The sequence below is a fragment of the Balaenoptera ricei genome, chromosome 1 (genome assembly GCF_028023285.1).
Source record: "Balaenoptera ricei isolate mBalRic1 chromosome 1, mBalRic1.hap2, whole genome shotgun sequence".
In the NCBI taxonomy this organism is placed as follows: domain Eukaryota; kingdom Metazoa; phylum Chordata; class Mammalia; order Artiodactyla; family Balaenopteridae; genus Balaenoptera; species Balaenoptera ricei.
The window spans coordinates 108,171,910-108,194,593 of NC_082639.1; the positions used below are offsets into that span (position 1 = coordinate 108,171,910).

Here is a 22,684-nt window from a genome sequence, read left to right on the forward strand (position 1 = left end):
CTGAGTCCTGAATGCCTGTTTAGGGAAAGAACCTGTGCTTGTCTCAAGATTGGGGGGAAAGGGTTTGGGAGGCACCAAGCAATGGGAGGGCAAAGAGAATGCATCCTCAGTGAGGAAATGAAGTCCAGTATTTTGATTTGAATGCTGCAACTTGATGGTGTTTCCTGACCTAAGCCTCCTACACAAGGCTTTGCTCTGGGTGTGGTTTTTTTTGGGGGGGGAGGGGGTTGTTCTGCCTAATAAAGAGGCCTGTATAAACTTATTTTTAGAACTGGCTTTTCAAAGTCCTTCCCGAGACCTTGCCTGGTGACACCTAATCTAGCAGTACAGACCAAGGCATTGGTGGTTCAATGGTAGAATTCTCGCCTCCCACTCGGGAGACCTCGATTCCCAACCAAAGCATAGCTTTAGCTGCGGGGCTCTTCCCGTTATAAGGAGCTGATCTCGACAGGAGTACTTTTGCAGCCCTCTGAAGCCACGAAGTGATCGCGCATGCGCTAGTGCTACAGGGCAGAAGCCACCTGGCGAGAGCCTGTCTTTGAAGCCCCAAGTGTGTCTGTCTGCTGGATCTCTGCGGTTTGGAATACTTGAAACTGAAACCATTGTTACTACCTATCCTTTCTCCTATCCTATCCTTGGACTACATCACACGTGGAGTGGGGATCAAGAAATGAAGGTCACTGAAGGACAGTAGCTGTGACGGGAGAGTCGTCAGGGGCCCAGGGAGGCGGACGCTTGTGGGGAGGAATTCGCGTGGAGATGAAGGAAGTTGGGGAGCGGGACCTCTGACCTTCCTGGGGAGGCAGGCCCTAGTTTGCTGGTCTTGGTAAAATTAAGAACAAGGATGAGCCCCCAGTGGAGAGGCGCACCCACGAGAAAATCATTTTAATCTTGCCTTTTGGTTTTATACTCCACCACTCCAATCTTCTGGTCAGTAGATCTTTGTTTTTGTATTATTAATACTCGTTAGAACTGTTTGAGGATTACAAAAACATCGAGCACACAGCAGAGTTGTCATATTCACTCCTTCTTTGCACACAGTTTCCTCTATTATTTACATCTTGCCTTTATGTGATACATTTCTTACAATTAATAAACCAATATTGATACATTATTATTAACTAAAGTTCATGGTTTGGGTTAAGGTTATCTCTCTATTACTATCTCTATAGTTTTGCCTTCAATGTCATATAATTAGAATCATACAGTATGCAGTCTTTTCAGACTGGCTTTTCCCTTAGTAATATGTGTTTAAGGTTCTTTTGATTATAGTCCATTTCTTTTTATTGCTTAGTATTATTCCATATTTTGTTCAATACGTTCACCTATTGAAGGGCATCTTGCCTCTAGTTCGGGGCAATTATTAATAAAGCTGCTTTAAACTTTCATGTGCAAATTTCTGTGTGGACATATGTTTTCAACAGATCTCTGTGAATACCTAGGAGGAGAACGATTATTAGATCATATTGTAAGGCTATGTGTAGCTTTTGTAAGAAACTGCCAAACTCTCTCCCTAAATGGCTGTATCATTTTTCACTCCCACAAGCAATGAGTGATGATTTCTGTTGTTCCACAATCTGCAGTAGCATTTGGTATTGTTAGTTTTTTGGATTTAACCATTCTAACGGGTGTGTAGTGGTATCCCATTGTTGTTTTCATTTGCAATTCCCTAATGACATAGGATGTTAAGCATTTTTTCATATGCTTTGTTGCCATCTGTATACCTTCTTTGGTGGGATGTCTGTTTAGATCTTTTGCAACTTTTTAAACTGGATTAAAAAATTTTTTCTTATCCTTGAGGTTTAAGAGCTCTCTGTGTATTTTAGATACAAGTCCTTTATCAGATACTTGTTTTGCAAATATTTTCTCCCAGTCTGTGGCTTGTCTTTTTGCTCCCTTAACTGTGTCTTTTGCAGAGCTGAGATTTTCATTTTAATGAAGTCCAATTTATCAATTTTTTCTTTCATCAATGGAGCTTTTGGTTTCGTACCCAAGAAACTTAATGTCAAGCCCAAGGTCACATATATTTTCTCCTATGCTATCTTCTGGAAGTTTTATAGTTTAACACGTTCCTTTTAGGTCTATGAACTATTTTGAGTTACATTTTGTGAAAAATGTAAAGTCTGTGTCTAGATTTGTCTGAGATTCTCTTGCAGCTTGGCTTCTGCATAGAAATTATGTTATGCCATTAGATGCACTCAAGAGAAATTGCAGAAGTGAGAAGAAGCAATTTTCTGCAGCTGTTGCTGGTGGCACGTAAGGTTATGGAACCATGAGTGTTTAGACACACCTGTGACTGGCAGCCATATTCTAGTTTCTAGTCACCTTTTTAGTGCTCTTCAGTGGCAGTAAATATTCCACTTCTCTATGACCTGCCTCACTGCTCCCCTTCACTCCCCCATACTAAAACCTCTAGGATAGAAGGCCATTGGTCTTGCTTTCCTTGACAATTTCCTGTCCATTGCTCTCTTTCCTTCAGTGGACATTTGTTCTCATATCCACAAATAACTAGTAGAATGGCATTCATATGAGCCTTTCCCCAAAGCTGTACTTTGAAATTACCCAAATGTCCATCATTTGTGACATGGTTTTACATTAGTGTAATGCTTATCATTAACACCAAAATTAAGGTGTGAAAAACTCAATAACATACATATATATCAAAAACATAATGTTGCTTGTTAATAGCTAGATAGAAAAATTATATATTCATTCACATGAACTTGAAGAAAGGACAAGCCTAATCTGAAGGGGTAGACATCAGAGTAATTTAAAGTGTCAGGGGATGTACAGGCATTACCTGGAGAGTATCAAAGGGCCATGCTTGAATGATAAAAATCTTCTGTCGATCCTGGTGATATCACACATTTCAATAGTTAAATAGCTGCCCGTTAATGATTTGTGCATTTTGTTCTGTAAACACACCTTAATAATTTCCTTTTAGGATTGGTGGTCGGATGTCAGAAAATCCAGTGTAGACCATGATCAGTTTGCAGTATACTGTAAACTCTTTAAAATCTGTTTTATTTTGTGTAAAAAAGCATGACTGATGTTTGAAACATTTGCACCAAAAACCAAAACCAAAACAAAAAGGAAATGGTGACTAGACCATTTCCTTCGTGGAAGTTACACATAAGACTCATTTAGAGCTTGAACCTGATCTTTAGATATTTTCTCTTAAATGGTGAGACCCGGAGCACATCCAGAGCTCTATAGCCTAGTGCACTGATGGGCTGATCTCCGTTCTCCTTACCTTACTCCGTTTGGACAAGCCAGCGACAAGCTAAGAGTTGCTTTGGTAGATACAACGCAAAAGATGGGGCAAACACTGCTATAACTCGGACTCGAGCTGAGGTTGCTGCGGCCACATCGCAGAGTACTAACCACTATACGACCACAGCGCGCCACCGTGCTGGCAGTCAACTGCACTCTTGCTCTTCTCATTTTGACATAAATCCGTTCCAGTTACTGCTCTGCTTTGTTGTTGGATAACTGCAGGCACTCCTGATTTTCCTTCACATCTTTCCTCCGTTATTCCCTCCCAATTCTGATGCATTTCTCATCTTCCCTGTGTCCAGCCCTTGTCTCTGCACAGCCTTCCAGGAAGTTATCTTTGCTTTGTCCTTGCCTCCCCTGCTTCATTCCCGCCTCTTTATATTTCCCTTTTGAGCAACCCTCCCCAACCCCTCTTTCCGGCTCCCGCGGCCGAGCCCAGATGGTCGGGTGAAGACGGAGCAAACGGGGAGCCATCACGAAGCCCACGGGGCATTCAGCTTCCCTTGGGCCCCACTCGGCTCAGGCGGGGAGGGTAGCGACCCCTGGCGTCTCCGGGGCCCTGGCATCTGCAGCGGGGACCCTCGGCTGCCCTTCTGCCTTCGGAATCGCCCGACGCACGGCTTTCCCACGGAACGAAAGCGCTGCGTCGACTCCACGTCTGCGGTTGTCCCAAGCTTGGAGCCAGCTCCTCAGTCCTGCGAAAGGCGGACTTGCTCGCTATGGAGATGAGGTGGGGGAGGGGAGAGGAAGAGTAACTTGTAGGCGTCTCTGTGGCGCAGTCGGTTAGCGCGTTCGGCTGTTAACCGAAAGGTTGGTGGTTCAAGCCCACCCAGGGACGGGCCTTACCATTTTAGAATGTAAAGGGTTTGCGGTTGTTTCTACCCTGTACATTTCTCTAAAAGTGCAGAAGCCCTCCATTACCCTTTTGTCCCCCGACTCTTATGCACAACAGGAGGACGTAAGCCGAGATCATCACTGATCCTCACAGAAGAGCTCCGGAGGAAAACAGGTCACTTGGAATCCAGGATTCCTCATCTCATCGTTATCTTCTGGGTTCCTTTTAGCAATGAAGTTTCTTCCATTGTTTGTTTGTACTAGTATTTATTGAACCCTTTCCATATAACTTTGAAATTAATTTGGTCCTATGCTTTTTTTTTTTCTTAACAAATAAAAAATCATTCGTGTGCACATGTCTATAGGGTAGAGTTCTGGAAGAGCAACTGCTCTATCATAGTATTTACATGGTTTTGTATATGGTTCCATTCTCTCACCTTCGTTGGCTTATTAGCTATAACTCTTTCTTTTGCTATTTTAGCGACTGCTTTAGGCTTTACAGCATACATCCGTAACTTGCCACAGCCTGCCTGCCAGCGATGCCACACCTCTTCACATTTCTCCCCTGCTGGCCTTTATGCTATTGTCATACATTTTACTTTGCATATGTTATAAACCCCACAATCCATCGTTGTTACTTTTCGTTAAACTGTCCCATGTTTTTAAAAAGATTTAAATAGTAATAATAATACCAATAATAAAAATAAAAATAAATGTTATATATTTTCCCTGCAGATGCCATTTTTGTTGTCCTTCATCAATTTGTGTACATCCAAATCTGCTAGAGGTCAAGTCTGTGGTCACGATTTCTCATGAACTTTTAAAACTTTCTTATTCTTTATACTGTTTGTGGCACCAAAGCCCCCTTGTCCAAAGAGCCCTGGGATTTGAAGGGACAGGACTAGATCGGATGATCCTTACCCCTGAGGGCTTAAGACTTTGGGGTCCCAGCTTAATGCAGTGAGGACCTCCTATATGACTTCTCAAGTTAGTCTGGGACTAAAACTTGACTTCCATATTTCTGGTACTCAAGGCCCCCTGGAACAGAATATGAAATAAGCTATCTTGGCACCCCAACCTCAGAGTGTAAGCAACTTTGATGCCTCTGTTTTTATTTTTTGCACTGGCACCTGCAAATGTTAGTGACAAGCTTGGCATCTACCTTGGGTCTATCTTTTTTAAAGCTACTGATCAAGCTTTAAAAAAAAAAATCTCTCAGTTGAAACTGAAATAGATTGTATTCTCTTACTTTGAAAACTATACCTTTATAATCACCCGAATGTATAGGATTTTAGAATTGCTATACTTTTTGGAGTGACACACCAGAAAAAGGAAGCATGGTGAGAACATCCATCACCACTTGCCTACTGGCCTGCTGGAACCAGATTGTGTTCTGCAACTCCAACACATCCATGCTACATCTATTAGCTCTCCCTAAAAAGTGGTCTCTTGATGTCACATTGCCCACAAGCCCTAGGTTTGAGTGCAAACAAACAAAAGGGCATTTTGCTCTCAGTTTGACAATGCGAGGAAGAAAGATCCACAGTCTCTATACATGAGCTAAAAGACACTTGGGCAAGGGACTCTGGGATTCGTTACACATTTGACAGCCCTATGGGGGAGGGAGGACATGGGCACCATGTGGGAATGTCCTCTTGGCTCCACATGATCCTTGCCTAATGCAAGAAGGCACAGCCAGAAGAGTGCCAGAGTGGGGCCCATGGCAGAGCTCTTCTTCCTTGGCTCCAAGCACAAATTGGGTAGACAAGCATATGAACAATGAAAGCACTAACATTCCCCAAGATACAGTGATATACTTGTGTTGTTGTTGCCAACCATTTTATTAGGATGTTGTTACCTAAGAACTGAAGAAAGGAGACAAAACAGAAGAGAGTGAGAAAAAATTCTCCATTTGAGCTAATCCAGGGTATTGTGCCAATTACCTAGAGTCCTTGAACTGAGACGGTAGGTAACAAGCTAAGGCAATTGGCCCCAAGCGTTTGATTGTTGTAAAATTTTTGTTAAAGGTATTTAACACTGACAGGTTGGCTACAGGATGGAAAAAAGGACAGTGTCTATCCTACAGAATTGCCAAGGATTTATAAGTAAGAACTTTCTACAGCATTATTTTTTATATGAATTTATTTATTTTATTTATTTATTTTTGGCTGCGTTGGGTCTTCGTTGCTGAGTGCGGGCTCTAGGCACGCAGACTTCAGCAGTTGTGGCTCACAGGCGCTAGAGCGCAGGCTAAGTAGTTGTGGCGCATGGGCTTAGTTGCTCCACGGCATGTGGGATCTTCACGGACCAGGGCTCGAACCCGTGTCCCCTGAATTGGCAGGAGGATTCTTAACCACTGCGCCACGGGGAAGCCCTACAGCATTATTTTTGATACTAAAATATCAGAAGCAATTTATTATTCAAAAATTATGTGGTGTTTAAATGTGCATTAATATATTCAGACAATGAAAATGCAAATGTTAAAAAGGGAGTTAGACAATCCTGATGATTCAGATAATGTTACTGATAAAATAATGAGATCAAAAGTTTTGAGCATTTGTGGCACTCTTACATACATTTCCTTATTTGAAGCTCAGAACACCCAGGAAAATGTATAATCCATGGTAGAGGGTGAGAGGTTCCGAGGCACAAAAGGAAGATAAGCACTCAAGGAACAGCAAGATAGAAAAGGACAGGGGAAGGAGGAGAAGAGGAGGCCGAAACAGCTGGTTAACGCTGGTGGAGAGAGGGCGCTCTTGCTCCACGAGACTCTCTGCGACCACAGGTATCAGGACTGCCAACTTCTTGGAAGACTCACCCTCCTTCACTCTTGTCTGAGACAAGACACTGAAGAACGCCTCGTCCTAAAAGATTTCTCCTCTCAAGGACTGGCCGACAGAAGCGTCTCTCCGAAGTGGTCCATCGAGCAGGGTCCGGGCTTCTGCTGGATCATTTCCCGGGTGTCTCTTCTGGGTAAGAGTGGACCCCGCAGGATTTCCTGCTGTTTCCTGAGAGGCAGTGGGAGAGACGCCAACTTGGCCGGTTCCGTGGGCCGCGTGCGACCCAGGTCCTCAAGCAGGAGGGACGATTCCAGGCTCCTGAGCCGGGCCCCTCAATGGGCTGAGCCAAAAGAACCAGCATAGGAACGGGTTGCCTCCTGTCGCCGCAGGTTCTCTCTCCTCCCGTTGTTAGAAAACTCTGATTCAGCTCTCTTCATAAGCACTGGAGAAGGGGCTGGGTCATTACGCGTGGGTTAGGGGGTGATAGGGTACAGCTTACTGTCCGCAAGAACGCAGCTGGGGTGGAACGGGAGGAAGGAGAAGGGAAAGCCGGGTGAGAGACCAAAAGAGTTGGCTAACCCGGGGCAGGGATACAGCGCTCTGGCCCCCGGAGCCTCCTTGCGAAGGCAGGCCTCCGGCCTCCATGTACCTGGCAGGGGTTCCGATCTGGCCCCAAAGGGACTGTGGAGCTCGAGGCCTTTGGGTGACTTCTCCCACGTTTTCCCACCACCCCCGCCATGTGGCCTTTCTCTTGCTGATGCCTGCCAGCAAGCCTGCAGACAGGAGGCCTGAAGCAAGTAGCAGGGCCCCTCCATACACTTTGGTCCCAGAATAGGAAAGCCAGGAAGATGTGGGCTGGAGCCCTGGGTGTGGGGCACCTCTCGCCCTGGGCCTGAGCCAGCGGAGTGAGGCACCACGCAAGAGAACTCCCCTGCCATACACAGAGAGCGGAGAGCACAAATACATACCCCAACTAGCACAAGTTCCGAGGTCAAGTTTCCCACATTTGGGGAAATCTCTAAAGTCAGCACTTCCTGAGTGCAATGGACAAGCGTCGCGCTGGGAAAGCCACCATCGTGATCATGGCATCTTTCCTGCCAGGTAACTAGGGGCACATACCCCGCAGGCACAGTGAAGCCTCCCACCCCTCCAAGGTTCACTCAGGGTCGCCACCCTCCCTTCCACCCGCCCCACGCTGTTTTTCTAACTGCTTTCCTCAAAGGAATTCAAGCAAAGACCTCCCCTCCCACATCTCCTCCCCAATCTCCCCCCAACACACACACACACACACACACACACACACACACACACACACACACAGGAGAACTCACTGCACAGCTCACAACACCGACCACCTTTCAGCAGCAGCTCCAAACAGACCAACCTGCAGCCATTGCGCTGTCTCAACTGACAGTTTGCCCTTGCTTAACTGAGGAGTGCGTGGAGATGGCAAAGGCCTGGGAGGCCGGAAGGGGGCGCTGATGCCGTGCCAGTCATTGATCTGCACATGTCGCCGCTCCAAACACCCCGAGTCTGGGTCTCTGTCTCGGAGAGACGCCTCGGGAGGATCCACCTGCACAGCGACTGACCACCCGACCCTGTTTCCTTTTCCTGGGAAGGCTAAGCCAAGGTCGTCCTGGATCACAAAGGAAGATATCTTAATGACCAAAAGTTACGAGAAAATATTCTTGACATTTTTATTCATTAGGGAAATGCACATTAATACTATATGGAGATATCATTACACACCTTCCAGCATGGCTATATTTAAAAGAATTAGTACACCAAATGCTGACAAGAATGCAGAGAAATTCCAACCATAGTTACTGGTTTGAAACCATTCTAGAGTACTATTTGTCAGTTTCTGATAAAGTTAATCTTGTTCCTACTCCATGACCCAGCAGTCGCAGTACTTCTATGAATGCACAAGTATACAAAAAGATTGGTATAGAATATTCATCAAAACACCAGGAATATTCAACAAATAACAACAGATAACACCAAAATTACTTCAATAATACCAAAATTAAGAAGTGATATACACGATAATATAGTTATGTTTAATGAACATATTGTTGTATTTAAAAAGCCAGATACAAAAAAATACATTCATTCATTTGAATTTCAATAGCAGGCAATAGTTATTTCAGCAATAGACCTCAAAATAGTAATCAACTAAGAGAGAAAGTAGGAATTGCCTGGAAAGAGGCTCAGGGGACATTTCTGGGATGATGGCAATATTCTATAACTTGATCTGGGTAACAGTTACATTTGCTAAAATTCAAAAAACTGTGCCATAAAGATTTGTGCTTTTAACTCTATGTGAACTGTAGCTCAATGATTTACTGTTCCCATAAAAATTAGTAGATGATGGATGGAGACAAGCTGGTGTAGATGATGACAACTAGTTTGCATTTTATTGTAAACTCATTAAAACCTCGTTTTCGTTTAGAAAAAACCCAACACTGATACTTGAACTATCTTTACCAGAAAAATGGTAATGACAGCACTATTTAATTAGCGGAACGTACAGACAAGCCTCCTTGAGAGGCTGTATTTCACCCTTAGAGACATTATCTGGTCAGTAGTGAGACAAGGCCACCCGCAGGTTTGTGCACCGTGGGATTTACTCCTCTTCTGATCGCATCGCGCTGTGTGGCCGGCGGTATACTCCACTCTCTGACCGCTTCTTAAGGGGCGTAGCTGGTGCTGGCATTAAAAGCAAACCGAGCAGAAACTAACACACCATTGTAAAGCAATTATACTCCAATAAAGATGTTAAAAAAAAAAAAAAAAAAAAAGCAAACCGAGAGACCAGTCACAGACACCACCCTGCTATAGCTCGGATTTGAGCCGAGATTACGGCGGCCACCACAGAGTATTAACCACCATACGGTCATGATGCGCCACAGGCCGGCTGGCAGTCATTGCACTTCCCGTCATTTTTTGAAGGTAAATATATTCACACTGCTTTTGCTGTTTTATTCTTGGACACCTACAGATGTTCGTGCTTTTCTTTCTTTCATGCTCTTCTCCGATTCTCCCTCCCCATTCTGCTACTTAATAAAAGCAATTTATATCTCTCCGGATCTGGCCCGAGAGCCTCCTCACAGGCTTCCTGGGAGGTGTCCTTGTCTCATCCATGCCTCTGCTTGCTTTCGCTCCTTTTCACGTTTCCTCTTTTGACCTGATCTTTTTCCCGACGCAGCCATACCGAGCACACCTACTAAACCTGCGGGGCAGATGGTCGGGTGAAGGCGGAGCAAACGGGGAGCCGTCACGGAGCCCACCCGGCATTCAGCTCCCCTTGGGCCCCACTCGGCTCAGGCCTAGGGGCTCGTGGCCCCGGGCGTCTCCGAGGCGCTGGCATCTGCGGCGGGTGTGGAGCAAGGCGCGGCAGGGACGCTCGGCTGCCCTTCTGCCTTCGGAATCGCCCGACGCACGGCTTTCCCACAGGTTTCTCCGGTTTTCCCGGGCTCTTTTGAGCAGGTACGACTGCACTACTAAAGGCGGGTGCCTCGGCATAGAGTGGAAGGCGTGCTTGCTCTTGCTCGGGATGAGGTGAGGGAGGAGAGAGAGAAAGCGCTCTATAGCTGTCTCTGTGGCGCAACCGGTTAGTGCGTTTGGCTTTTAGCCGAAGGGTTGGTAGTTCAAATCTACTCCACCATGCATGTTTCTGCCACCTGTAATACAGAGTTTTCGGGGTCCTCCCTTTTTCTACACACCCTCTCCCTCAAAGGCCAAGACAGGCTCCTCCACTACTATGTTCCTGTACTCTGTATTTTGTGCACAACAGGAGGATCTAACTAAGGCCAGATCATCGTCGATCCTCCCAGAGGAGCTCAGGAGGAAAACAGGTCACTGGGAATTGAGGAATCCTCAAGAGTAGACTCATCACTACCCTGTGAATTCCTGTAATCAATGAAGTTTCTTCCATTGTCTGCATAGTATTTATTTACCCCTTTGCATATACTTTGAAATTAATTTGGTTCTATGCTTTTATTATTACAAGTAATGCTGCAGTCATCATTCTTGCACACATGTCCATAGGGTAGAAAGCCAGAAGAGCAATTGCTCTATCATAGATTATACATAGTTTTGTATATGATTCCATTTTCTTGCCTTTGTTGACATACTAGCTATAACTCTTGTTATTTCAGCAATTGCTTTAGGCTTTAGAGCAGACATCTGTAACTTAACCACAGTCTGCCTTCAAGTGAAGTCATAGCAGTTCACATTTCTCCCCTGCCTGCCTTTATGCTTTTGTTGCCATGCATTTTACTTTGCATATGTTATAAACCCAAGGTTTATAACCATCCAAATAATAACAATCCAAGGTTATTACTTTTCTTTAAACTGTCCCATGTTTCCACCAGCCCTGGGACTGGCTAGACCCTGGCCCTGCCCATAGCAGGCCAACACAAGTATCAGGACACCCAGAACCCCCACAGTCAGCTGTGTCGGGAACCAGCCCCACCCACCAGCACTCTGACACCAGCTCTGGGACTCCTGGGCCTTGCAGCCAAACCCCAGGACCCCGCTCTGCCCACCAGTGGGCCAGCACTAGCACTAGCCCTAGCACCTGGCTTCACCCACCAGTGAGCCAGCACTAGCCCCCGCCTCCCCCCACCACGGGGGTTTCACAGCCAGTTGCCCCTTGACCCGGCAGTGACAACTAGCGGCTGCAGATTCCAAACGAGGCAGGGCCTGACAACCGAAGAGACGGGGACCAACTAGTCCTACCAGGCCATGCACTGCAGTCAGCCAGGCACAACAGAAGGACCCATGCAGCCCACATACAGGGCACCCCTAGAGCATATAGATCTGGTGATGAGAGGGCAGTGGGCTGCTGGTACCCACAGGAAGTCCCCTACAAATGGCCACTGCTCCAAGACCAGGAAATGTAACCAACCTACCAGACACATAGAAATAAAGAAAAATACATTAGGCAAAATGAGGTGACAGAAGAATATGTTCCAAATGAAGAAACAAGATAAAACCCCAGAATAACTAAGTAAAGTGGAGATAGGCAGTCTACCCCAGTAAAAGTTAGATTTTAGAGATGCAGAGAGCAGAAAAAAGGCGATTCCCAGAGCCCAGGTCTGAACGCAGCTCATCACCCTTCACCACTCCCCGCCTGGGCGACGCTTTGGGCTCTGAGGCCAAGCCACAAGGAAGGTATTAGGCTGGGTTCCATCCTACTCTAGCTTTAGCGCTGTGTGCAGCAGAGCCAAAGTCATGCTCTCTTTCTGAACCTCACTTTCCTTATGACTCAGGGGCAGACTTGGTTCTCAGCAGGTGATGATGAGTGGATCCGTCTACTTCCTGATCTCTGACCTGGCGCCGGGGGCTCTCCTGATAACTGCACAGTTACCGGCTCCTTTTCCTCCCGACCAGCTCAATTCGTGGAGCCTGAAATTCTTCATCTTCGTGTCTGGCTCGAGCCCCTGGTGCAGAGTTGAATTCATCCTCTTTTTTTCTGTCACGCAAATCAAATTGTTTCACAAGTGTGCTGGGGTGAGGGAAAGCCAAGGTTGCTTCACAGGGATGCATTTCTTGGTTTTCAGAGACAATACGTGTCAGCGTGTAGAGGAGATTTAGGCGCCAGATGAGAAGGTGAAGGGATTTCCAGATTTAAAGATAACCTGAAGTCGGCCTTCTCCTGTGCCTTCCTTGGAATGTCTGTGGCCTGGTCTCCAAAGTGCCTCAGAGCAGAGAAAGGAGGGCTGTTTCCTAGTGCTGAGGAGGCTTCAGGTGGTAACGGAACTCCTCCTGGGTTTGGGGAGAGAGAAACGCAGCTACGCATTCTGCCACAACCCATCCCACTCGCCCCCTTTCTGGTTTTTAAACGTGAATGTAAGTTTCAGGGAAAAAAAAAAAACAAAGAGAAGTAACTCTTATTTGTTTCCGCCCGGTTTCGAACCGAGGACCTTTCGCGTGTTAGGCGAACGTGATAACCACTACACTACGGAAACCGTGAGAGAAAAACAGCCTACAGAAACATCCAAGAAATGTATTATGTCTTGCCATGACTGGCTCACCAAAAAATTTTAAAGGGAAAGGATCCTGAGAGCACCTGCGATCTCTCAGGCAAGTACACTGCAGCTCCCGAGAGGTGTTAGCTTAGGGTTCCTCACCTCCCGCGAAGCAAGGTCCCTGGGGCCCCCACAGTCTAGCTTCGGGCTCCCACATCCAACGCAGGGTCTCCAGTTCCTCAGCCTAGCGCCGGAGTTCAGGGATCCCCCCGGTGACTCCCCAGCTCCCTGAAGCCGCAGGAGCAGGGGGTTAGGTGCGTCTAGGCCTCAGGCGACCCGCCTCACAGCAGCGTGGACACCGCCCCTCTTGGCTGTAGACCCGAGCCTTGGTGGCCCTTTTCACGGAGCTGGCGGTCAGTGCGCTCGGCTCTCGGAAATGAGCGGTGCTTCGAATCCACCCAGGACCCATAGGAGTCGCCCTCCCCTCCCCCTTCCTCCCTCACCCTGCCCCCTCCCTCCCCTCCCTCCCCACCTCCCCTCCCTCCCCTCTGCTCTGGTGCGCCTGACCCTCGCGCTCCTTCTTCGCAAGCCCTTTCGCAGCAGCGCTTCTCCAGCGTTGTCCCCGGGCAAAGGGGCTTCCTCAGGTTCCTGCCTGCCGCTGTGGCTTATTCTAGTCGTCTAGTTGAAGTCCAGTACTTTAATCACACTTTCACGTTTAGCAGGAACCGTAGCAAAGGCTGACGTCTCAGGTCATTTGGCTGTCAGAAAAACATCGAACATCAACTCAGGGGAGAGCCGAATAAAACACCACCTGAAGCTGCTCTACAGCCTGAAGAGAACAGATTCCAGGTTTCTGAAGTGGCAAGAGGGGCCTTCTCACGAAGACAAAGCTTCCTCTTGTCCTTGGAGGACAGGTCCCACAGAAGCTGGTTTTGAAGGAGATGCCAAAGGAAAGGAGCAACAGTGGCCCAACCAGTGATTTTGAGTTGAGATGTCTGTAAGTTACTCTCAAATGGTGTAGCAAGTCATGCATATGGAGAGAGAGTGAGAAAGCAAGCGTGGGAAAATGTTAACTGTGAGATTAGGTACAGAGTAGACAATGTTAGTGTTTCAAAATTTTTGTATATTTAAAAGGTTTTATGTTTTTGTTTTCTTAATGAGTTTTTCGAAGTTAAGTCCCAGGTGCTCTTTGGATGAAAACTCCATATGTGAGACACTAGGTGTCTGAAATAAAGGAAGAAAAGAGTGGAGGGCAGAAGCCCTGGTGGTTCATCACATTTCCCCTCCCCCACATGAAGGGTGCCTGGCAATAGGAACCCTGAGGAGGGTCTTGCATCGCCCTTCTGGCAAACTCCCTCTGTTCGGGAAGAGGAAGATTTAGCACAACTTAGAGCTTTCCTGACCTGGAATCGAATCCAGGCCGCAGCAGTAAAACGCCAAATTGTAGCTACCAGGCAACCAGACATAACAAACCTCCATAATTTGGCTTCTCCAGTTGAAAACTGTAAGAGTAAGGTTAGATTTTTGAGAATGGCAGAGCAGAAAAGGAGGCGATTCCCAGCGGCCCAGGGCTGAAGGCAGCTGTGCCAGGCTCCCAGCCCTTGCCCCGCTGCTCATCACCTTTCACCTCTCCTGCCCTGGGCGACGCTTTGGGCTCTGAGGCCAGGCCGAAGGGTAACAGGCTGGGTTCCATCCTGGTCTAGCTTTAGCGCTGTGTGCGGCAGAGCCAAGGTCACGCTCTCTTTCTGAACCTCGGTTTCCTTATGAGTCAGGTGCTGACTCGGCTCTCAGCGGCTGATGAGCGATTCCGTCTACTTCCTGATCTCTGACCTCACTACAGGGGCTCTCCTGATAATGGCACGTGTAACGACTCCTTTACGTGCCCCTGCCAGCTGCAGTTCTGGAGCCTGAAATTCGTCTACGTGTCTTTGGGTCGAGCACCCGGTGCGGAGTTGGCTTGGTCTCTTTTGTTCCGTCACGGAAATCAACGTGTTCCGCAAGTGTGCTGAGGTGGGGTAAGCAAGTGAGCTTCACAGGGATAAACTTCTTGTTTTCAGAGACAAAATACGTGTCAGCGTGTAGAGGAGATTTAGGCGCCACATGAGAAGGTGAGGGGATTTCCGAATGTAAAGATAACCTTAAGTTGGCTTTGTCCTGTGCCCGTCTTGGTCTGTCTGTGGCCTTGTCTTAAAGTGACACAGAGCAGACAAAGGAGGGATGGTTCCTAGTGCTGAGTAGGCTTTCAGGCAATAAGGGAACTCCTCCTGTATTTCGGGGGGATAAAAATACAGCTGCACGCGCTACCTCCATCCATCCCACTCGCCCCGTTTTTTGGTTTTTAAACGTGAATGTTAGTTTCCGAAAAAAATCCACTTGTTTCCGCCTGGTTTCGAACCAGGGACCTTTCGCGTGTTAGGCGAACGTGATAACCACTACACTACGGAAACAGCTCCCTTTCCCTTTCTTAAAGACACATCCAAGAACTGTATCTCTTGCCACGACTGGGCACAAATATTTTCGAAAGGAAAGGACCCTGGGAGCACAGGCAAGCCCTCAGGTAAGGAGGCTGCAGCTCCCGAGAGACCCTGGCTTAGGGTTCCTCGCCTCCCCCGAAGCGAGCTCCCTGGGGCCCCCCCAGCTTGACTTCCCGATCCCGCATCCAACACACAGCTATGCACCGAGTGCAGGGGTCGCCCCCGCTGAATCTCCAGCTCCCGGAAGCCGCAGGAGCCGGGGGTTAGGTGAGCCTGAGCCCCATGCGACCTCGCATCTCAGCAGCGTGGACACCGCCCCTCCAAGGCTGCGGACCCGCGCCTCGGTGGCCCTTTTCACGGCGCAGGCGGTCAGTGCTCTGGGCTCTCGGAAATGATCGATGCTTCGAATTCACCCAGGAACCATAGGACCCGCCCTTCCCTCCCTCCACCCCTCCCTCCCTCCCCTCTCTCCCCTTCCTCCCCTCCTTCCCCTCTGCTCTGTTGCGCCTGGCCTGCGCGCTCCTTCCTCGCAAGCCCTTTCGTAGCAGCCCTTCTCCGGCGTCTCCCGGCAAAGAGGCTTCCTCAGGTTCCTGCCGCTGTGGCTTATTCTAGTCGTCTAGTTGAAGTCCAGTACTTTAATCACACTTTCACGTTTAGCAGGAACCGTAGCAAAGGCTGACGTCTCAGGTCATTTGGCTGTTGGAAAAACATCGAACATCAAGGCAGGCCGAGCCGCGCTTCCCGGCCTGTATTGACTTCGTTGGAAGACCAGGCCCAGCAGAAAGCCGCGAAGGACGCAGGCGCGGTCCACGCCGATCTCACGGTTGTGCATTCCTCCCTCATCGTACTTGGCATTCTTCTTGAGGAACAGTTTTGTTTTACCTTTTACAATGTCTGAAACGTCTTTTATTTGCCTTTTGTAATTTTCCACTTCAACAGGTCATGGAGAGCGATTTTTAACCTAGGAAGACAAAGAGGTTTTAACCTAGGAAGACAAAGCGGTTTTTCCAGAAAGCCGGTGTCTGGAGGGGGTTTCGTGTTCACCTCACAGCACACGGCCAGCAGGCAGAAGACTTTCTTTTTGCTGAAAGACTTTAATGCAATGTTGTCTGTCTGTGTGTCTGTGTCTCCCTGTCTGGTTTCCTTTAAAAGTAAAGCTTTACAAGTTTGGGGAAGCATGTGCCATTTTCTCCAGCGGTTGCTTTTCTTCTTTCTTAGTGTGGCGGTTACCGCGTTTCCTTCACACATGAGGTTCAAGTGCTCCGACCCCGAGGAAGGCGCGGGCAGCGTGCGCACTGACCCCCAAGCCGTGGGGCTCTGCCTTGTTCCGTGTCGATTCCAAGTGCCGTCGAGGGTGCGACCGGACTGCAGCATCCTCGCCAGCGCTGGAGGGCTGAGTCCCCAAAGAGGCGGACTTGAAAATAGCTTTAGATCAGGACATTTCATGAGATTTCCCCCCTTTTCCCTCCCCTCCAGGTTCCAGTTTTCACCTCCCACGCGGAGCCAGAGGAACGGAATCGCCGTCTTTCGGTCGCGTCCGGCGCGCTGCCGTCCCACGTGGACAGGACGAGGGGGCGGTCGTCCTTTCCCCGACAGGGGCGGAGGGACAGCGGGCCCCCGAGGGACCACAAACACACGCCCTCGCCGCTGGGGCCCCCAAACCCGATCAGGCGGCCGCTGGAGCCTCCCTGCAGCCGCAAGGGAAGGCGCGGGGCTCCAGAGCCGGCGACAGGAGCGCGCTGAGGGCACCCGGCCCCGCCCCTGGCCTCGAGGACGGGTCCGGAAGAGGGACGCAGCCCAGGAAAAAGCGCAAGGGTCGCCCAACGCCCCCATCCGAGGTTCAGGGTGAGGGAGCCGAGCGTTACACTGATTTCCCCGCCTTTATCAGGAGAGTCGTTTGCCCAAGTCCAGAGTCGCGAAAAGGAGGGACTGTGTAGGCCAAAGTCCACCTGACCGAGAAGCAAACACGAAGTCCTAACTAATTGCATGTGGGGTCTGAGGAAAACGCTGCGTCACAGACAAGGTCGGAGCCTTAGGACCTGGAGTTGGCGTCATCTAAGGCGGGAGAACGGCAGGCGCCGCAGGTAGTGAGGGGAAGACCCGGAATCCAGGTCTGGGCGCGCAGCCTTGTTTGAAAGCGTTTTCCGTCCAGCCGTCCCCCATCCTGCATCTGCCGGGAGTCTTTTATGGTGTTGGGGATCCCGGGGTCTCATCCCGCGCGCCTCCCCTCCTGTCTCTACAGCCCCTGCCCCGGCGGCCTGCTCTCCACACGCGGTCGCCTGGCAAAGGCGCGGCTCCAGGGCAGTTCTGAGGTGCGGCCCAGATGGGGCAACTCGCTCGGGACTTGCGGCCCCGGCGGGCCTCGCGGGCGCGTCCACTGTCCCGCAGAGCGCTTGGCCTTTCGTGTGGGGCTCCTCTTTTGGAGAAAGCAGGGAGGGAACGTTTTTCGGGTACAGTTCCTTGGAGGGAGGTGCGGCACTCGGAACGGGAGGGCGGGAGATAGCAGACACTCATTGTAGGCTTCCTACCATCACTTACAAGAAGTTCGTGCTCAGGTCCCTGGTGGTCTAGTGGCTAGGATTCGGTGCTTTCACCTTCGCGGTCCGGGTTCGATTCCCGCTTAGAGAAGCTCGTTTTTGAGGCGTCACACGCAGCCGCCTTTACTTCTTCCGCAGAAGTGTGCTGTGCCCCAATGTCCAGATGCAGTAAAGTCTCTGTACAGAATCCTTAGGCCATTGAGGTCGGTCCCCATGGTCCAAGGCATCTCCCACGCTGGGAGAGGGGAGATGTGATGAGCAGCCTGGGCGCTCCCTCGCCTCCACTCCTCCGGTCATCTCAGATACCTACAGCCTCACTTTCAGTGTCCATCTAAAGAGAACTTGGGACTTGAGTACCAATTACTCCTTTAAAAAACAAACAAACAAAACCTACTTTGAAACCTCCGAAAATTTGCAAGAATAGTAACAGCATATGTTCTTCCCCTAAATGCACCATTTAACATTCCCTCATATTTGCATTCTAACTCTCTCTCCATGTACATGATTTGTTACACCATTTGAGAGTAACTTGCAGACATCTCAACTCAAGATCACTGTTTGGGCCACTGTTGCTCCCTTCCTTCGTCTCCCTCAAAACCAGCTTCTGTGGTACCTGTCCTCCAAGGCCAAGGGAAGATTTTGTCCTGGCAAGGAGGCCCCTCTTGACCCGTTCTCTGCAGGCCATAAGAAGCTTCAGGTGGAAATTTATTTGGCTCTCCCTGACAGTGCAGGCCAGAATGGCGTTGAGCTTTTAGGAACACAACTAGGCTGTAATCCGCCCCCAGAACCCGCTGGCCTGCAGACTCTGCTTGGTTGCCTTGGTGGGCAGTGGGGTCTTGGGTCAGCCTGAGCGCTAGAACCGCCTACCTTGGGAGAGACCCTTCAGGGAAGTGCAGCTGCCCCCTTGGCTCTTGCCTGGTTTTCTGTGCCCTGCCAGGATATCATTTTACTCATTTTTTTGTTTATAACATTTTTTATGCATACAGTATTATATTTCAACTTCTGTATACACTACAGTGTGCTCACCATCAAAGATTTACTTTCCATCTCTTGCCGTACAGTTGACTCCCTTTATTCACTTCTCCCTCCCCCCTCCACTCTTCTCCTCTGGTAACCATTGCCCTGTTTTTGTACCTATGTGTTTGTTTTTGTATGGTTCAGCTTGTTCATTTATTTTAAAATTAAAAAAAAATATTCCACATGTGGTGAAATCACATGGTATTTGTCTTTCTTCGAATGACTTATTTCACTTAGCGTAATACCCTCAAGTCTATACATGTTGTAGCAAATGGCAAGATTTCACCTTTTTTTTTAAGGCTGAGAAATTACATGGCTGCCAAACCTCTAAGCATTCCCGTGATTTATCAGTATGAAATACCTTCATTTCTTTCTGATTTAATGGTTTTTCTGCTCTCTGAATGTCCTATGCTCATGGGTATGTGCCAGGTGACTATAAGCTAATAAAGGTGATCAACACAGCACCTTCTATGTTTATGGGCTTAATAAATAAACTACTAATTATAACAGTGCACAGACTCCCCTGTGGCTGTGAGGCAGGGTGAGGAAAGGGAAGCAATATCAAGACAGTTATGTCTGGAACAAAGCAGAGTTCAAAGTGCCCACAGCACATAGCCATAGAAGGGGCTGGCAGGATGACAGCTATGTTATTCCAGATTCTCCAAAGAGGAAATGCTGAGCAGGATTAAATATACAAGGACTATATTAGGGAAAATACCTATGTGAAAGGAAATAGGAAGGTATTTAGGAAGGATGGGAGACACCTTAGAACATGAAGCAAATCTGACTCTGAATAAGGAAGACAGGGAGAGAAAGTATCCAAGACTGCCTGCCATGAAGTCTAAATTCATCAAAGTTATTGTGGAGTCACTGAGCCGAAGTCAGCCAACAGAGAGTCCTATGTCTCCCAGGAATGGGTCTGCCTTTGCATCCTCACTGCACTCAGCTACTGGCAGGGAGCAGCCCTTGGGAGATGTGGCCTCAGAGATAGATTTTAAAGCATAGCTGGGTCCTTCAGTCAATTAAGATCTGTGTATTATGAAGGTCTATAAGGCAAATTATCATGGCCATCATAGCAGCCAAACCCAGAATAGATGTAAGACTACACAAAAGTACTAGTGATTGGCAAGTATGGGGAACAGAAATAAGTACAGTGGTAGAACTGTCACCTCTCCTTCCACTTCTGTGAAAGCTACTGTCACTCACCTTTTGTTTTACCTTCAGTTTGAGCTATAAGTGGCAATAAGGAATAAGTGGACCCAAGAACCACAGATGTGATTACTTCTGTGTCCTGGGCTGATTTCATGAGACAAGTCATCCTGTTGACAGCATCTTGATTAAAACTATTCTTTTTCTAGTAAGTACGGCATTGTTTCTTGCTCAAGCCAGCATGGAATGTAAGCATGTACAACAGTGACTGAGACAGAGGGCTGGCTCTTATTGTGGAAGGCAAGGAGAGCAGGAAGAATGGACACAGGGAAGACATAACTAAACACTACTATATATATATATATATATATATATATATATATATATATATATATTTGGCTGTGTTGTGTCTTCGTTGCTGTGCGCGGGCTTTCTCTAGTTGCAGTGAGTGGGGGCTACTCTTCGTTGCGGTGCATGGGCTTCTCGTTGTAGCTTCTCTTGCTGCGGAGCATGGGCTCTAGGTGCGCAGGCTTCAGTAGTTGTGGCTCACAGGCTCAGTAGTTGTGGCTCGCGGGCTCTAGAGCTCAGGCTCAGTAGTTGTGGCGCATGGGCTTAGTTGCTCCGCAGCATGTGGGATCTTCCCGGGCCAGGGCCACTGTGCCACCAGGGAAGCCCACTATATTTTTTTAAAAAAGAAACTTGGGAATTCCCTGGTGATCCAGTGGTTAGGACTCTGTGCTTTCACTGCTGAAGGCCTGGGTTCGACCCCTGGTTGGGGAACAAAGATCCCACAAGCTGCGTGGCACAGGTCCCCCCCCCATCCCCACCCCTATCCCCCCAAAAAACTAAATATGTAAGGAGATTGGGTTGCTGAGGGCAGTATCCACATTTCTTTTGAAGACAGGGGAGATTAGATTGAGAAAGAATACTGAAAGAATAAGAGAAGGGCTAAGAATGCCCTCCTGAGAAAGCAAAGAAGATTGAGCCCAGAGGGATGTGATAGTGCAAAAAAATGGACGCACACCACATGGAATAAAAATTCATGTGAAAGCACTTTGTACATTTCAATGTACCCGAAAACAGGATAGATCTTATATATAATGAATATGCATTGCCATTAATTCAGTGATTCTTATGTTGCTTGGCATTGTCTCACTATCTCACTCACTTAATGCTTCCAGCAACCACATGAGGTAGACTTTGTTATTATGGTGTTAGAAATGAGGAATTTGGGACTGGCTTAAATACCTGAGAGCCTACATTGTTTGCCTAAAGCAAAAACCAAAAAAGTAGTGGCAAACCAGAACCTCCTGCAGATAGTGGGGACAAGCAGCTGTAATTAATACAGTAGAGGCTCATGACACCTTATTTGAATCTTTGGGGCCAGATGTTTTTAAGATGTCGGAATTTGTTATTCTTTTAGGAAAATAATATAAAGCACAGCCTTTATATTGCACAACCCCTCCAGTGAGTACTGGGATTGTATCCCACAGTCAAATACATGTATTGGATTCTAAAATTGTAGGCATCACTTGTCTTGCCCTAGTCACTTCCAGCTCATGAAATGAGGGCCACTTCATTTGGAGTCTTCATCTGGAAGGACATTCATCCTGGAAATACAAGTTCTCCTGTTGCTTCTCCTTCCAGTTCTATGAAAGCTACTATCACTCCACCTTCTTTTGCTCTACCTTCCATTTGAGCCCTTGAAGCTGGGACAGAGAGGATAGCAGAGCCTCCTCAGGAATTCCATCTCCTTGGAGTGTTCTGGTGAGCCCAGGTTGGGAAGGGGTAAAGGAGGGGGAATTCGGGTTCTCATCACTGCAAAGCAGTCAGCTGGAAGGTGAGCCCAGTCACACCCACGCTGATATTGAGATCTAAAGCAAAGGTGGAGGGAAGCAGCACTATTGGTATCTGAGGTGAGCTAGGGCCATGTAATGGCCCCTGGGGTGACCTGCACTTATCTGGGTTCAGTGAAATAAGAGTGGCATCTAAATTCAGGGAAACTGAGCTTAGTACTGAGGCATCAGGGGATGTGCCAGGTTTATTTGTGGGAGGTTGACGGGGGTTGAAGAGAGCTATTGAGATGGTGTGAGTGCCTTTGTGATAACCTACCGAGAAAGGTAGCATCCAGTAAAGACAAGCACATAAAAACTATGCAATAGAACTATTTAAAAGACCAAGCCATGAATATCGATTAAAGAATCATAGAACCCTACAGTTGGATTGTGCCTTAGGCATCTAGCAAGCTCTCCTTTCAAGGATTCACTCTCAGACATTCTTCATGAGGAAACATCTACTCTGGTTTTGAATACTTCCAAGGACAGAGAGCTCTCTCCACTATGAGGCATGCTACTTCTGTCACTGGACAGTTCTAGTTGGTAGAAATGGCTCTCATCATCAAGTCCACCTTGGCCTTCACATCACTTTCACCTACTGGTGTTCATTCTGCCCTCTAACTCCATAGTCTAATTTCATTTCCACATGGCAGCTGTTCCAATATTTGATGATATACTGTATTCAGAATCTTTTCTTCTCATGTACCTTTTTTCATGAAATACTCTGTCATCCTCTGAAAACCAGCAAAACTATGTCTCTTAGTTGGCAACTAGAAGTTCTCTTAAAACCAAGTTATGCCATGACCA

The 22,684-nt window shown here is 48.0% G+C and overlaps 4 non-coding genes across 4 annotated transcripts; 1 reads left to right on the top strand and 3 right to left on the bottom strand.

The window, feature by feature from the left end:
* The first annotated feature begins 4,040 nt into the window (after positions 1 to 4,040).
* Positions 4,041 to 4,114, top strand: TRNAN-GUU (transfer RNA asparagine (anticodon GUU)). The gene has a single exon. It is a non-coding gene; the product is annotated as a tRNA-Asn (tRNA).
* A 3,721-nt stretch (positions 4,115 to 7,835) lies between these two features.
* On the bottom strand, positions 7,836 to 7,999 carry LOC132355012 (U1 spliceosomal RNA). Its single transcript, XR_009499505.1, has one exon. It is a non-coding gene; the product is annotated as a U1 spliceosomal RNA (small nuclear RNA).
* A 4,793-nt stretch (positions 8,000 to 12,792) lies between these two features.
* Positions 12,793 to 12,865, bottom strand: TRNAV-AAC (transfer RNA valine (anticodon AAC)). Its single transcript has one exon. It is a non-coding gene; the product is annotated as a tRNA-Val (tRNA).
* A 2,374-nt stretch (positions 12,866 to 15,239) lies between these two features.
* Positions 15,240 to 15,312, bottom strand: TRNAV-AAC (transfer RNA valine (anticodon AAC)). Its single transcript has one exon. It is a non-coding gene; the product is annotated as a tRNA-Val (tRNA).
* Between the last annotated feature and the right edge of the window lie 7,372 nt (positions 15,313 to 22,684).